This window comes from Dromaius novaehollandiae, chromosome 10 (genome assembly GCF_036370855.1).
Source record: "Dromaius novaehollandiae isolate bDroNov1 chromosome 10, bDroNov1.hap1, whole genome shotgun sequence".
NCBI classification, from domain to species: Eukaryota; Metazoa; Chordata; class Aves; order Casuariiformes; family Dromaiidae; genus Dromaius; species Dromaius novaehollandiae.
In genome coordinates this window covers 9533976-9547761 of record NC_088107.1, presented here as the reverse complement: position 1 = coordinate 9547761, position 13786 = coordinate 9533976, and positions in this window count along the sequence as shown.

Genomic DNA, 13786 nt, shown 5'->3' with positions numbered 1-13786 from the left:
CTCCCATGCCCTCTCTGCCTCTCCCTCGGCAGGCAGGTTGCTGAGGGGTGGGGAGGAGGGATGCTCGCCTTCATAAATTTAACCCTCTTGTGGCTCTCTAGTGCTGGGAGGTAGCTCTGCTCAGCCACTGCTCCAGGGAGGGTGCAGAGCCTGGGCGAGGGGCCTCAGACTTTGCTCCTTTGCTGTGCTCAGAGTTTACACTGGCACTCCGGTGCCACTGGCTCAGCGTCGCCGCTCTGCCGAGCCATCCGTTCATCACCGCAACCCACAGCCGGCACTGGCTGCCCTTGTCCCGGAGGTGAGGGCCACATCGGGCTGTTGGGCAGGAGGCTGCTGATGGGGTAATTCAGCGGCCGGGGGTCCCACGCGGGCTGGCTGGGTTGCAGCTGCCAAAAAACAGATGCAAAGGCATCTCTGGGTGTTGCTAGTGCCTTTCAGTTCAGTCTCTCTGCTCTTTGCGTTCATCCCGGTGCTTGGCTTCCTTGTACTGATCTTAGGCAGGAAATCCTCCCTTTTTGCTTCTGTAGAAAGCCTGAAGAAATCCCCCTTTCTCTGCCTTGGCCTGGGTTTCTTGACCTCAGACTCATGAGAGCACTTGATCTAAGGACGGACAGAGGAGGCCAGGGCTCGCTGTGCCCTGCGCAGCGCTGCCAGACGCACGGATATGCAGGAGGGTTGTGGGCAAGATGGGCAAAGAGACTTGTAAAGAGCCTGTTTCCCTTTCCGGGTGTGACAGCCAAGAGACCCACTCCAGCGGGTTAATGCGAGCTGCCACCTCCCCGCGGGCATGCCCTGTGCCCGCTGGAGAGGAAAGCTCTGGGGAACTATTCCAGAAGGGCTGCAAAAGTTATTGCTGCTTTGAGCAGCACAAAAAGGGAAAAAACAGGCCTTAGGGTTTGAAACACAAAAGGCCGGATCCATGTCCCTTTCTGTAGCGTTAGCAGCACAAAGCAGCTGAAAAACTGGCTTCTCTGGCATGCTGAGCACTCCTCTGGCATAAGGGTTGTCTCCGTGGCCTGGCTCCAGCACAGCACCCCCACCCTGAGCTCCCAGCCTGGCTGAAGAGGCAGCACTGGGTGCCAGTGCCGCGGCTGCCTCCAGCGCCATGGGCAGTGGGATGTGCCACCCGGGTTGGCCTAAGTCACACTGGCAGCAGGGTGACTTTTGGCTGCTCCTCCCCAGAGTAGCGTTATCTACATGTGGGATTATGGGAGAAGGCGAAACCAGAGAAACTACACCAGTTTATGCTCACCATTTATAGAAATGTCTTCTGAACCGCTGCTTGCTATGCTCAGCAGTGGGCACTCACCCCAAACAAACCCTTCAGAGCCAGCAGCTCCTGAAGTGCGTGTTCATGTCTGTCTAGGCTTGAGCCAGCCGGTGCAGTGTCAGCAAAGCACAGGCGAGGTTTATGGACCTCTGAGCCATCTCACGCAGTTGCACGTGTCCAACTAACTCTCTCTCATCCTTTTTCTCCCCAGACCTTTCTCTTTTAGGAAATGAGTAAAATCTCCCAGAGAACATAACATTCCCAAGGGGACAGGAGCCTGGCGGGAAGGGAACAGGACGGAGTACCTGCAGGTGGTCTGCAGTTTTGTGGTTCCAGCAGCCTGCTCTATTGGCAGCCCCGCAGAGACAAGCTGCTGGGGCTTGGACCCTGCACTCCTCTGGTACTTCAGGCCAGATTTCTCACTCTGTTGGGGTGACTCTACCAATCATGAGGTGTATCTTCCACTGTAGCTGAAAGGTCTCCTGCCTTGCTCCGCAGCCGGGAATTGCCTGTCAGTTACTGCAATTGCAACCTGCAATTGGTGAGAGTACCTCTGGCTGGGGCCCGGCAGGGTGGCTCCCCGGGTGCAGAGGAACAGTGTGAGAGCTGGGCATGCTGGAGCACTCTCTCCAGCCTCTCCTGGGGGGATGAAGAACCTCTGAGATGTTTCTTCAAGCTTCCTAGTCCGCTGCTTTGTTAAATGTGCCAATGACCTTAACTGCTCTTGGTTAAACTGCCTTCATCATTCACATTCTCGCCTGTGATGTGATAACCCAATTCTTACTCCACGGACATAAAGACTCATGTCTGACTGTCCCTAATCTTCATGTCATCATGGCAGTGACCAGCTTTCTAGAAGATCCGTGTGCTACAGACAGCAAGCCCCCAGCATCAAAATGAGTTGCTCCTGACTTCTTTCTTTCTGCCTTAGTCGATTCTCCTGGCCTTGCCTCCAAGGCTTGGCTTCACCTTGAGCTACGCTTGACACAGGCAGATGCTGGCAGGAAGCTTTGTGGGAGAGGAACAGCAGCTGCCCATTCAGCTTCACATTTCTCCAGGAAATCCTGACCACTAAGATGATTTGCTCTTTAACTCTGGGTAAAGTCTAGGTTACGTTGTGCTCTATGAAAACAGTAGCTGGAAAGGATGTGGTGTGTAGAGACAAGCCTGATGGTCCTCCCAGCTCTCCAAACATCTACAGGAGAGCACGAGGGCTCTACCCCAGCCAGGGGCTGGGCAGGACCATGTCTTCTCAAGGAAGAAAGGAAAATTAGCCTGCAAGGAAGTCAGTAAAACCTGATCTGAGAATTCATGTCCCAGTGCTGAAATAAACCATTGTGCAGCAGAGAATAGTACACAATGTAAGCACTCAGGAAAGAAGAAAATAATGTTATCCTGATTTCTAGTGTCTTCCTGACTTGCAAGCACCCTCCCATGCTCACAGAGGCCAGCAGAACAGGCACACAGCTGAGGTATATTTGTATGAAAATCCTGCTGTCTCTGCACAGCTATCTGCAGTGTTTCTTTCTATGGCCTTAGTTACAAACCATGGCTATAAGCGTTGGTTCTCTTCAGTCTGGTTCTAGTGTCTGGAAAGTCCGTCTGGGAAGGGACAGTATCTGTCCCTTTGCAGGGGGAAACTGGCTCCATGCACGAAGCAGTGAATGAATACAGAGAGCCCTGGAGCCAAATGGTGCGCAATGATTTCCTTTCATTCCCGCGTGCATGGGGCGCGCTCGGCTCCGCAGTGGGAATCCCTGCCGGTGGAGGAATCTCAGCCTGCCAAGGCTGTGCAGTCTGTCCAGCCTGCTCCCTTCACCCCATCCTTACTCGACCAAGGGTGACCGAAATAAAGAGCCGTAACATAGTCAAAATGGTGGCTTCGAGGACGGGGGGGGCAAGTAGGGAGCGTTGCCTTTCCCGGAGGTGCCACAAACATTGCCGCGTCCTTTTTTTCGGGTGCCGGGGAGGGGGTCAGTCCGCGGGCCTCACTTCAGACAACAGGCCCCAGCTCAGAAAGAAGTGGAGCCAAATCAGTATGCAGAAGTAGTCGCCGCTCGCCAATAAATTAGCATAAACCACTCTAGGAGGTAAATAGACATACAAGGCGCCAGTGTGTGCAGCGTGGGCTGGGGCTTTGTTTCAGCCCCACTATTGTCACAGCCCCTGCTGAACAGTGACCGAGTGGGGCCTGTGTGGTGGTTTCTTACACTTTTGACTGCTGGATAAAAGGGGGGAACATAAAGAGAGGGGAGAACTTTTTCTTTTTTTTTTTTTATAAGTCCAGACGAAGTTACAGACGTCTGTTAAACGTCAATTACTGCTGAATAAAGACGTCTGCTTAAGGCTTAGTTATGGCTCCTTTCAGCCACCGAGATTTTTCCAGGGCTGGCCCAGGATGCCTTCGGCAACCTAATTTGGAGATTGTAACTCTATAAACAGGCTCTGGCATTAATCAAGGCTGGTGAAAATGCAAATGACTGTGTGGAGGGGGCTTGGGGATGGGCTGGACTCTTGTGTCTTGGAACTTAGGGCAGAGAGTAAAAAGAGAAAAGCAAAGAAGAGAAAAAAAGAGGCCATGCAAAGGAGCAGAGATCCGTAAATAGAGAGCTTGGTGGATTTTTCTGATTGCATTCTGATGCTCTGGACATCTTGTCCCACCAGGACTCGTCTGTACCCGCCTCCTCTACCCACTGATTAACCCTCACTGTGCTCCTGCCTGTGTGAACCTGGGGCCCATTTCCATGGGCTGGGCATGGCATTACCTGTCCAAAGCCAGTTGCTTAGGTTTTCCCAACAAGACCGAGGCAGAAAGACCAACCAACCAGGCACTGAATGCTTTAAAATCCTGGAAAATCATCAGAGATTTTGGAGAATCCAGACTATAAAAGAGAGGATGTCAAAGCAGTGTTGGGATTGCTGCTAAAAGTCATTCCTTTGGGAGGGTAGCTCATGTTCTGCCTTGCTCCGCATCACTTCCTATCTGGCCTGTTGATATTACTTCCATTTCCTCATGGAAAAAAGGCCTCTGTGCTCTAGCTGAGATAGGGAATGAAGTCCTGAGTCAGTGCAGTCACCACTGCAAGATGTCCTGGTGACCACAAAGACCAAGGCACTCTTCAGGGGGGAGAAAAGTACTCAGGTAGCTAGGGGCCCTCTTGCCTTTTCAGTTGCATCCATGTCAAGATCATGCTCTAACAGTCTAAGGTTGGTACACAGTGAGAAGAACTGTGCTCTGTCATACAGCCATGCCATATCTAGGTGTTATAACCCAGAATATAGGAATAACCCTCAGCATCAGACCAGAAACAGCAGAAACAGTGCTGATGCTGAGGGTTAACAGTGTCTTACTTGTAACATGGACAAGGCTCGCCAGTTCATGGAGCATCCTTGCCGTGCTACATTTCTATGCTCAGTACTGTGTGGGCCCAGTGCCCCCAGTGGCTCAGGGACAGTGGGATGGATGATCTAGAGAAGGGTTTGATTTTCCTCCTTTCCCCACACCTTCTGGGGAGTTTTTCGGAGACCTTTGTGAACAAAGGCATGGTCCAGGAGCATTTTAAAGGTAAAAGTAACACAGACGCTCTCTTCCCATTTCTCCCTAGGAAAGCATTCCTTTCTCCTTTCATTCCTACTCTATGAAGAGCATCCTGTCTGCATCCCAGGCTCTCTCTTTTTTCCCTTTTGTTTGTCAATCCCTTTCTCACATTGTTACACATTTTCCTCTGTCTCCTCTCTATTTCCTTATCAGCAAAATCAGTAGCAAAGAGATGTGAGATATTCAGACACAGAAACTCTAGTGCCCCCCTCTAGTTACCTGCACTTGTGAATCTCTACATATATTGTACTGAATTAAATAAACCTGGAATACAAGGTCTCCTCTTGGCCTGTGGAGATAGAGGTTGAGTTCTGGCCACACCGATGTTCAGCCATGGGACTGCAGCAAAGCTTGAGGGAATGACAGAGGAAGTGGGATTTATTGGAGGGCATTAAATCAAAAAAGCACATCTCAGGTCCTTCCTTTTCAGCTATTGCTTGGGTGTGGACAACCTAATCAGAAACGAGTGTGCTTTTCTCAAGCCAACAGAATGGTTCTGCTGGTGAGTGAAACCGGAGCATGTTTTCCTCCGACTGACTTTCATCCACCCATAGTTTCACTGTGCTGAGCTGAATAATTGCACGTTGAGAGAAAACTTCTGAAGGGTTTCCTCCAGCTTGGGGAGGGCATGCTGAGGGATTTAGGCTAGAGGAACTTCTTTTGGTCATGGCTTCTAAAATAGCTGAACATTTTACTTGCTTGAGCATCCTCAGAAGCCTGTGGTTTGTCCCAGGGAAAGTGTGAACGAGGGAGGCGATGTGTCAGGGCTGTGGGGAACTCCTCGCTGTGTGGTGGCATGTGTTCACAAGCGTCTTGTGCAGAATTTTTTTTTTTCACAACTGGATCCAGTTCAGGGGAAACTGGGAGAATGAGAAGATATGACATAGGAGCTTTGCAAGAACTGGTGTAGAAAGAGGCAGCAGAGAGGCAATCCCTGAACATGCAGCTGGTTGGCACAAACCACGTGCAGGTCACTGGTTCTCCACAGCCCCTGTGAGCATGGCAAGAGGGTGCAGCTCAATTTGCACTAAAGATGCCACTGGAAAAACTCTCCAGCCAATGGGGAAGTAGGGAATCCCTCCAGATTTGGATAGACTTAAGATCAAGTTGAGCATCCTGCCCCAGAGCAGGGGATGGGTTAGCTTCAGGGCTCTGTTTCCAGGATACCTAAAAATTCATGGCTTGCAGTCTTCCCTGCAGTGTTTTTATCTCTGCAAAAGCCCAGACATTTAATCTGCAGCTTTCACTTCCCGTATGCAGTATCCGTATGTGCTGGCCGGCACAGAGAGCGAAGCCCCAGCGCTGCGGGTTGGACAGGGACCGTGACCCCACCGCAGAGCTGCCGGGAAAGGCATCGAGCTGCGCCTCTCCCCAGGGCTACCATCCCCACGTATTCGTGCATGACCAAGGGGGTTTTATCCCTTTCCTCCTCTTCTAACCTCTTCTGTGTGCTTGAGACTTCCACTGGGGTAGAAATAATCCTGTGCTTGACTCTCCGTGTGTCGAAGAGGGAAAGCGGTGGAAGCACGTGGGCAACCCTGTTCTGCTAAGTCAGGCTGATGTTACCTTAACCCTGAGTTCACATCCTTTCCTCCTGCACCCAGGGAGACACGGACAGGTGGCTTTTGGGATAAGTGCCATTTATAGGCTCTGGCTACCAAGGAAAGGAAGGTCAGACCTTGAGGTCAGGAGGTGTCACTGAGTCCAGAAATGAGGAGCTTATGCAGAGAAAAAGAGGGGACAGAGGTGGGGAGAAGGACTGGGATCGGACGGTCAAAAGGCGGATGCAGAGAGGGACACCAAGCAAGCCCTCCACGGACAATGCCCAGGGTTTCCCAAAAAAGCCGGAGGAACGGAGGATGGGGTGGACCAGCGACAGCTGGAAGATTTAATTGCTCCTCTCGGCGCAGACCTGCTTGGCTCCCTCCCTCTCAGATCTGCATTTCAATATGAGAGCAGCAGTAAGTGGGATGCCGCTGGAAGGGGTTAGAATGATTAATCATTTAAAAAGCAAGATCTTAATTACAGGGTGCAATTTTTGCTATTTAAGGAGTCCATTAGTTTCCAGAAAGGAAAAAATATATATATATTGCAGGTTATTCTCCTTTTGAAGAAAATTGGAGGGGGAGGGCCCGGGGGGATCTCAGCACCCAGGCTGGCATGGCCGCCCCTGCCGGGGCGAGGGAGTTGGTGGCGAGGATGGCGAGGGGGAGGTGGTGTCATTTGTTCCCCGAGTGATATTTTTGAAGGGTGCTGGCTCCGAGCGCTCGTCGCGCTCAACCACGCGCTGGCACAATCTGTGCCGGAGCAGGCAGACGGCTCCTGCCGCAGCCCCCGGATCGACTCCTCCCTCCCCGGCGGGGGGAGAGGAGGATTCAGCCGCCCTGAGCACCGGGGACCCCTCGGCCAAAATAGCTCCCAAGGGGAGCATCGGGGGCTGAGTGTCACCGAGTGTCACCACAACCGGCGGCGGCTCTGCCCCGGCTCCAGGGAGCTTTGCTCCCCTCCGGCGCCGGCCGGCAGCCCGGCAGCGGGGTCAGCCCGGCCCCCCCGCCGCCCCAGGGAGACAAGGGGGGTTAATCGCCCGCCGCCTCCCCTCTGACCCCTCTGTGGGTTTTTCTCTTGTATGGTCATTTAGCCGTCCCCCGACACAAAAGGGAGCGATTAAACACAGCTCAGGCCCTTCATGCTTTAGTGGATTAATTTGCTGATCCCCCACGGATTAAAGGTCTCCACAGGAGCAGCGGCGCAGACCCCGGAGGCAGGAGGCCGGCAATCATCCCGGGCAGCCCGGCGGCAGGACGAGCTCCCCGGCCCCTCGCTCCCCGCTCGGTCCGTGGCTGGGGCCGCCGAAGCCTCTCCTTCACTCGGCCAGACAAGCAGCTTCGGGACAGGCCCACGGCGGGCAGGGAGAGCATCCCGCGCTGCTCCGCGTCCTGAGCGGAGCCGGGGCGCTCCATCCCGTGCCGGGATCCCCGCGGATGCATCTGCCTTTAATTACTGGCTCGCCGTGTATCAGATGCTCCGGCACCTTCTTCCCCTGCATGCAGATTAATTGCAGGGTTAGGCGCTGAGGCAGGCCGGACCACATTATTTCTGATGTTTGCTCTTTTCACTAGGAGAATAAATGCCATGAATCCACAGTAATCAGTGGCTTTTAGCTTGTCACTCTTATGACACTCTTTACTTAGACCAGGAAATGGCAAATGTGGTGGAAATAAGAACTTTATTATCTTTTTTTTTCCTTTTTTTGCTCCCAAAGGGGAGGCGCATGGTGGGGGGGTGGCAGAAGGGGGTAGAGAGGGGCATCTCTGCACCGGGAGGGAACGGAGGAAGAGGCTCCATCTTCCCGAGGAGCTCCACTTGGTCGTGCTCATCGGAGGAGAGGAGAAGAAACATGGTGGCTTCTGCTTTGTGGCATCACCCTTTAGAAAAGGGGGTGCAGGGGAGGGCGCAAAGGGCAGGATGAGGCCGCCCTGCCCCGCGGCCCCTTCCCCGCGCATCCCCTGGTGCCGGCGGCTCCGGCGGGGAAGCCTTTCAGGGCGCTGCTCAATGCCCTGCTAGCGATCTAATTGCCGGCTCTTAGCTCAGTGAGAGGGCAGCGCTCCGCTTTTCAGCAGCCAACATCTGGCGCGCCGCACGCGGCCGGGCCGGCCCGGGCCCCCCGCTCGCCCCGCCGGCGCGGGGACGCCGGCAATTAGGCGGCCCTGCCTCGGCCCCGCGGCCTGCGCAGCTCAGGTGAGCGCCCAGCCCAGCCACGGAGGTGTAATTAAGGTTAATAAGAGCGCTGGGGGCTGGGGGGGGGGAGACTGTGCGAGTCTAATGGCGGCCGTAATTAGGCAGCTGTGCAGAAGCGGTTAATGAACACGCAACCGCTAATAAAGCTCTTCCCCAGCAGCCTCCTGGCCTGGGTAATTGAGGGATTTGCAAGCGCCGGCTCCCCCTTCACCCCGCGAGGCGCAGAGCCGCGTTAACCCTTTGCGGGGCGACTGCCCCAGGCCTCCCTCGCCGCCGCGGTGGCTTCCCACGCCTGCCGCCACGGTGCTGCGTGACCCCCCCGCCAGCCCGGGACACCGCGTTGGTCCCGCCGTGGACAGAGAAATCCCCGCTCGGGCATCACGGACGGGGGCGGAGGGGTGGCCGGCAGCCGCTGCAATGCCCGGGTTACCCCGCTGAGCTGCGGGGGACCGCAGCACCCGAACCAGTGTCCTGGGAGTGTCGATAAGGAAGTGGAGGAGGTCAGAAGAGAGAGAAATGCTTTTATTTCAGTCTAAAATAGAAAGCAAGCATGAAAAGTCTGCTTTTGCAGAGTGGTGCTTCTGCATTGTTCATTGGGGCACAAAAATCGCCCAGGGAGCAGAGGGCCCAGCACAGCAAGCCTGCCTCCGACAAGTCCCTGCTCCCCGGGGGCTCTGGGCACTCGCTCGTCGCTTGGCGAGCGGCTGCTTGGGACCCCGGAGACCCCGGCGCTCGGGGAAGGTGGCTGGGAAAATCCCGGCCGAGCGCCTGGGCCCAGCCCCGGGGCGATGCTGGCGGTGCCATGCTGCACCGAGGGAGCAGGACGCTGCTGCTGCTTTGGCTTTTTGACACCTCGCAAAGTCTCGCTGGGCTCTAACAGGAGTTTTCCTTCACCTCTGAGCTGGGCTCCCCCCATTCCCGGTTCTGCGTGCATGCAGGGAGGAAGGAAAGGCTGCCCGGCGTCTCCGCAGGGGCAGCAGGGCTGAGCATGCTCCCGTTTGCAAGGTCCACAACAGCTGAGAAATGCTGTGCAGATAAAAACTGCCTGGCATTAGCCTCTGCAGACCAAGTCTGCTCTGAAACTGGGTCTCTGCCTCATACATCTACCTTTGTAACAGGCCGGCTTGGGCAGGAGAATAACTGAGAGGTCTTTGAAGCCTTTACTAAAACACAGCAGTGTGGCTGCCCTCTGATAGCCCCCCTTAGCCTGGAGCCTGGGAAGGTCCCCGTACCTATTTGGAGCTTAGCAGACTCCCTGCCTCCCCGCTCCCCGTCCGTGCGCTGCAGAGGGACGCTGCTTGGTGCTGAGCCGCGCGGCAGTGCGTGCTGCCCCTCTGCTCCCGGGCCGAAGCGCGGTGCCCGCAGGTCTGTGCCCTGCCGGGGAGCTGCGGCGGGGGGACGAGGAGCAGCCCGGCCCGAGCATCCCCTGGGGTTGGCTCCTCAGGCTAGCGAGGGGGGGAAACAGGAGCACAGATGTAGGTGTAGTTTTCTCTCCTAATAAACAGATTTTGCCAGCCTAGCTGGACAGTCAGTGCCATCTGCCTGGAGGTGTCAGCTGGGAACACCTAGGGCACGTTTGCTCGGGCCGTCGTGGTTTGTGAGGGACGGAAAGGCTGCGTATGTGCCGCCCCGGCAGCACCCTCGGGAGGGATGCGGGGTCGCAGGACTGCCGGTGCGCTGCCAGCCCGGGCAGGGCTGAGCCCGGAGCGCGGCCTTCCCGGTGCCAGGTCACAGAAATGCAGCCAGCCAAAGCCCTCCCGTGACTCCTTTAGCTCCCGGCGTCACAGACGGGGTTTGCTCTTCCTCCTCCATCCAGAAAAGCTGAGATGCCACCGGCTCTCCCCAGAGCGCGTGAATCACCCGGCAAGCTGTGCTCAGCCTGCCCCAGGCAAAGCAGCTGGGCAGCACCAGGGAATTTGCTACCTATTTTTAATGCCCTCAATTCTTTCCCATATAAATCGAGTGCTTTCCAGCCCCTGGAGAAACAGAGCCTCTGCCCCAAGGAGCTCCTTTCTGGCGAGGACGCAGGGAGAGGCGGACTGGGGCGGAAGGGAGGAAGCACCAGGCTGGGCGCAGGGACATGACACTGTTACGTGGTGGCCGGAGCTGCCTCTCGGGCGCAGCGAGACATTTCCTTGTGAGCTGAGTAACAGGATAAGTGCAGGACGGTATAGGAAAGGCTCACACATGCGCTGCGGGAGTCTGGGAAGGGTTTGAGACTGTCAGCGGGAAGCGGGCATCTCCCTCGTGGGGCCAAGTGCTCTGGCTTTGCCCCTTCACCTCCCCTTCAGTTCACTGAGCTGCTCCGGGTCTCCGCAGCTTGCGCAGAGACCAGCGCTTGTCCCAGATGTTCACAGAGGGGAAACACACTCGCACGCAGCCTTGGAGGGAGCAAGCTGCAGCAATGCCCGCGGTGGGCTGGCGGCTGGCGGTGGTGATGCAGCGCTTGTTTGGGGAGGCCGGCTCCTTTCGCTGGGGGCTTCCAGGGGCTGCAGATGATGGCCCAAGGCTTGCTCTAGCTCGGACCTCCTCCCAGCGCTCCTCCACTGTACCACGTCCCTGATGTGACAAGGACCATGCTCAGGCCGACCCCCTCCGTCCAGATTACTGCCCCATCTCGCTGCTGGATAAACCGGGGGACTGGAAGGAGCCACGATCTGCTCCTCTTGCACAAGCACGAGGAGGGTGGTTGTTACGTGTCCTGCCCCGTGTGTCTGCGTGTGCGGCGTGGTGGGAGATGAGATGCTAAGAGACGAGAGCAGTTCAGAGCAGCACTTTCACTCGGAAACAGCGATGAAGAAGAAACCTCTCCTCCGCCCTCCTCTTGCAGCCCGGCAGTCTGGGGGCCCAGGCACTCCCCGCCCCAGCGCTTTGCACCCAGGTCTGGTGACGGCTCTGCTGGCACGCGGCTGGGTCACACGACCTCCCGGGATCTTGCAGACGCGCGTGGCCTCGGGAGAGGGGCCGGCGGCAGCGGCACAGCCTGCATTCCTGCAGCCGGTGCACCGCTGCCGTCTCTCCCGGCTGCCCACGTGGCCCGGCTTTGAAGTGGCATCCTGAGCCGAGCACTGTGATAAATTATCTCGTTTCAATCCGGACGCTCCCCTTAAAGGCAGCCTGCTCGTTGGCGCTGTCTTTAAACTCGTATAAACAGGTTTCTCCTGAGCTGAAGCAAAGGGTCCCTCTCCCCACGAGTGACCCGCGCCAGCCACCGGGGCCGGCCTGCGTCTGCTCCCCAGCCGCTCACCAGCAACCGAGCAGAAGCGTCTGGCTGCAGGGGTGTTCGCGCCCCTCTTTGGGGGATTCGCCGTGGGTTTCACACTCAGCTGCATCGATTAGCCGGTGCAGACAGCAGTCCTCTGCACTCTGCGCTGCTGCTCCTGCTCTCCCGCTTCCCGCGGTGCCCTGCTCCCCGGCCCGGCACAATGCGGGGTCGCTGAACCAGCAGCCTCAAGTTCATAATCACTTCTACCTATTTTACGGTGGCTTTTTCGTTTGTGGGTGGGTGGGTTATTTTAGGAGAAAAAATTCCTATTAAATTGTAAGCAAATAAGAGGGAGGTAAAGGCTCGGGGATGACAAAGAAGAACCCATTAGCAGCCCGATGGCTGTTCATGTTGGGTATTACCAAAGCAGCTTGGTAATAAATACATCTTCTGACCAATTATTTACCAGCGAACCTGCTTTGGCAGATTCCACATGTAATAAAATATGTAGATTTTCATGAGAAGGTTTATTTCTTTTTGGCTCCATGCTCCATAAAACACATTTACCCAGTCATATACAGAATACATTCATCTAGTTCCTTTAAAACAAACAAAATAACCTCTCTTCTCCATCTGGCCTCCTTCTCTGCTCCTTTCTAGCCTGGTCTGCTTCTCTAGTCCTCGCAATATGGAACATGACAGGGTATTTTCAATGCTATTTTTGTCCGTTGTGTCATAGCTTATATTTAAAATAGCATTTAAATCTGCCAAGTAGTGCAGTGTTTTAAACTGCTGTCAGACTGAATTTCTCCTCCTACATACAGCATATTTCAGATACGACTTAAAGACAGCTGAGGGAAGCTTTTGAGGAGGGGGGAGGTGGGGGTGGCTGGGGACCTGATTGTCTACAGGCATTAGGACAGTCAAAGGATATTAATAGCGCACCGGGGTGTTAAGGAGGGGAGCTCTGGGGCTGGAGCGGGGGATGTGAAGACGGAGGAAAGCAGAGGCGCTCGGGGAGGGCGCGCGAGCAGCGAGATCGCCGTCCCGGAGGAAGAGGCGGGTCGCCCCTCGCCTGGGACGCTGGCCTGGGAGCAGCGCGTCTCCGGGAAGCACCGGGGAGCTGAACAGGTTTTGGCCTTGTGCATCCTGCTTTAGCTCTCCCGCTTTAGCTCCCCTAACCACTCGGGACCTCTGGACCGGGGGAGGCAACCGCCGTCAGGGCGACGGGGATGAGGCAGCACAGTCCCGGCTGCCGCCGTGCTCCAGGCAAGCAGCGTGCTGAAACCCCCTGCGCCAAACGCCACGGGCTCTCCCATTTCGGGAGGGGGCTGGACACCCTTCGCAGCGCACAAGAGCCGCGTGGCCCCCAGAAGCAGCGGCCAGCTCCCTGCGGGCAGCAGCGGGCAGCGCTGGGCGGGAGGGCTCGGCACGGCCGCGCGGACCTCCGCGCTCGCTGTCCGCTCTCCCCAGCCGGGGGCTCTCCCAGCAGCCGGCCCTTCCCGCTCCTTCGGCCCCCGGCTGGTGTTTCGCCTTCCCCTTCCCGCCCCGGGGGCAGCCCCGGCCGATAGGTCCCAGCGCTGCCTCTTGCACGGCGTCCCGCAGCGGCGCGTCCGGGGCTCAGGGCAGGAGCTCCCGGGAGCCGCTCTCCTGGCGACTGCTCGGGGGGAGAAGGCAGCTCCACTAGTGCTGGTCCAGATGCTGATGCCCTGCAGGGTTTTGCATCTACTTCTGTGGCAGACCTCAGTCCCCAGGTCTTCCCCATCAGTGCCTTAAAGCTAAATGTGGACGGTCTCCCCAAACCTTTGGTTTTGGGACCCGAGGAGCTCGACACTCTTGGCAGGCAGCACTGCCTTGCTGTTCACTGCCTTCGCCACCATTAACAAACATCATAAATATCCCCAGCAGAACCCGCTCAAATAGTCAGTTTTTAATCCTTCTGCACTGCTCCATTTTTACCAAGCTGGTTTTCAAG